Genomic DNA, 2,943 nt, shown 5'->3' on the forward strand with positions numbered 1-2,943 from the left:
GGTTCTTTTCTTTATTCTGGGTCTCATGGTATATCACTGAGTTAAGTCACAAACTTTTGTTGACAGGATCCGTAAACTGATTAACCAATTTACTACAAATTATGGAGGCCCTAATTTTTGAGAGTGCGTGTTTTAGGAACTGGGGTTTAAGAAGCAAGATACATATCCTGTTCTTAAGGGACTCAGTCTGCTTAAGACAGGTTTAAATTAATAATAACAATTCAGTGTAAAAGCACTAGGGATGTATTGGCAACCAAAAGGAAACAACTGTGATTTACGTGGGTAGGAAAAGGAGTCCTTGAAGTGTGCTGTCTGAATTCTGTTGGAAGGAATCTGTCACCAAAGGTGCAGGTCCATATCACTAAATACATTAGGGGTGTTATATCGGGATAGCTTTCATGCATCTCAAATTAGATATATCTAAATTTGGTCTACAGCCATGCTACCCTGAACAAGCCTAATCCTGTCTGATCTTGGAAGCTAAGCAGAGTTGGACCTGGTTAGTATTTGGATGGGAGACCACCTAGGAAGACCATGTGCTATAGGCGTAAAAAATAAAATAATAAGGGATTGTAAACTTACAAGGTCTTTGCAATCCGTGAGGTCAACCAAGGGTTGCCTTGCCTAAAAACAAACAAACAAACAAATAAATAAATAAATTTGAATTCCTTTTTTCTCACAAACTATACTTTCTTCTTCTTTTTTTTTTTCTGTAAGAAATTGTTAGTTGCCAAAAGACTCATGAGTAGGAAGTGGCTAAACCCATCACTTAAAATAGTGACAAGTCCTATACTTTCAGTATGGCTCCATAATGCTATATAGATGACTTCAAATATTTTTTCTCCTGTATCTCATTAATAATTTAGAAAAAAAATTACCTCTTTATACATATTTAAGGTGATGTCAGAAATATCCCATGATATTGAATAACTGAAAATTAGATGCTTTGGAACAATTTCTGTAAATATAAAATTTCTAAAAATACAGCAGTCTCAAAAATTTAATCTATGAAAAAGAAATATTAAAAAACACATTAATTTGATACTCTGCTCATTTAGCAAAGTGGTTAGGAATAAAGATTATGGAACCAGACTGTATGAGTTAACAATTAGTTTGTCCCTAATTGTGGGACTACAAGTAAGCAATTTAACTGCACTATGCCTCAGTTTCCACTTTATTATAGTGAGAATTAAAGCGATTAATATCAATATGTTGCATTATATTATTATAATAAATTAAAGTGCTGAGGAAACTTCCTGTAACAAAGTAAGCATTTTATAAGTGGTAGGCATTATGATTATCATCATATTTTTGAAAAAATATATTAAAAATCCCTTAATAGGCAGAATTTTAAATAATTCTTTGTCCATCTTGAACTCAGATTTCCACTCCAATAAACACAAATCATTTTTTAAATGTAATAGATTTATGTATAATCAAAATTCTTAATATTATAAATATCACCTTTTATACTTCTCTGCATCAAGAATTTTTATGTAAAAATAAACAATTTAAAAATAACATTCTACAAATATAAAAATCTAAATATTAAAATGTTCTTCTGGAGTATGCCTTACAAATATTAATATTACATCATTGATCAAAACAACATCAATATGTAATTATTTTATTGATAACATAAGAAATAAACATTTAATTAAAAATATGTAGTCTCATGGATTAGATGGCTCTGCTCTTTTATTCTTTATTCTCCATGGATGGTTTTGCTCTTTTATTCTCCATGGATGGTTTTGCCACTAGATTGAAATGGCTTTTCTATTTCTACCTTTTTCATAGATTAAAATATGTAGAAACCTTTACATAAATTAATATACAAAAATAAAATGGGAATTCTTAGAGAAATGTTGCTTGATACTTTGAGCTTATCCATTTAATTTTTAAATTACATAATATTTGTCATAAAAGTACTTTTAATGATTTATCATTTCCTTATTCCTCTTTAAATATTATTGAATGCAAATTATTGGAAATAATTCTACCTTAAAATATTTTTTATTGTTAATAATAAGTGTCAATTCAAGCAACAATCCTTTTAATCGTTCCATTTTTGATGGCAACAAGGACATTTTTACAAGCTGGGCAATATATCAGTGTAATATCCTAATGGAAGAGATATGGTTATGGCTCCTCCTCTTAAAACTGGAGAAGAGAAAGGAGCCACAGGTACATTCTCTGACAGATTTATTTAAGAATATAATACAGATAGATTTTGTAAATATAGAATTTAAAAAATTTTTAAAGAAAAATTTGGAGCACCTCTGGGGCATGAAAAAGCCAGTTTGAAGATTACTGCTTTAGGGCAATGTCAAACTACAGATAGCAATCACTGATGGCTCTACTTCTTCATATGACTTCCCAGCTTTTCTCTACATCCAATCAAACTGACGTTAATTTTATATTAGGAATGCCTTTTAAATTAGGGTCGTCTTCTCAAGAGCCACTGCCCTTGTGAGGTCACAAAATCATCATCTTTTTCCTGAAGTTTTGTAAGAGTCCTTTCTCTTATATTGCATTGACATCGGTTTTCCCCACATTCTAACTGACCTCCTCCATAGTTGCCCCGATTTATCATTATTAAAAACAAATAGAAAGGATTATGTCAATTTTTGTCATATCAAACTTAACTAGCTTCCTATATTCAAAGTAATATACAAGATGTACTACAGAGTGTCCTCACCCCACTGATCCAGTTGAATCTTCCATCTCTTCTTTGTATGCATGCTAAAATTATAGCTCCTTCAAATCTGCCATTCCAAAAATACATCCAATGCTATCAGGGTCGTGAGACTTATCACATCTCATTTCTATTCCCTCGGACTCAGGTTTTTGCTCTCTTCTTGCTCTTCTTTATCATGACTATATCTTAGCATTCCTTAAAAATCCAGGTCCACGCTTTTTCCTCACTCCCACTATACCAATTCA

General features: G+C 31.4%; 1 pseudogene; it reads left to right on the plus strand.

Annotated features, from left to right (window-relative positions):
- The first annotated feature begins 429 nt into the window (after positions 1 to 429).
- On the plus strand, positions 430 to 548 carry LOC112483686 (annotated as a pseudogene).
- The last annotated feature ends 2,395 nt before the right edge of the window (positions 549 to 2,943 follow it).

This window comes from Pteropus alecto, unplaced genomic scaffold (genome assembly GCF_000325575.1).
Source record: "Pteropus alecto unplaced genomic scaffold, ASM32557v1 scaffold164, whole genome shotgun sequence".
In the NCBI taxonomy this organism is placed as follows: domain Eukaryota; kingdom Metazoa; phylum Chordata; class Mammalia; order Chiroptera; family Pteropodidae; genus Pteropus; species Pteropus alecto.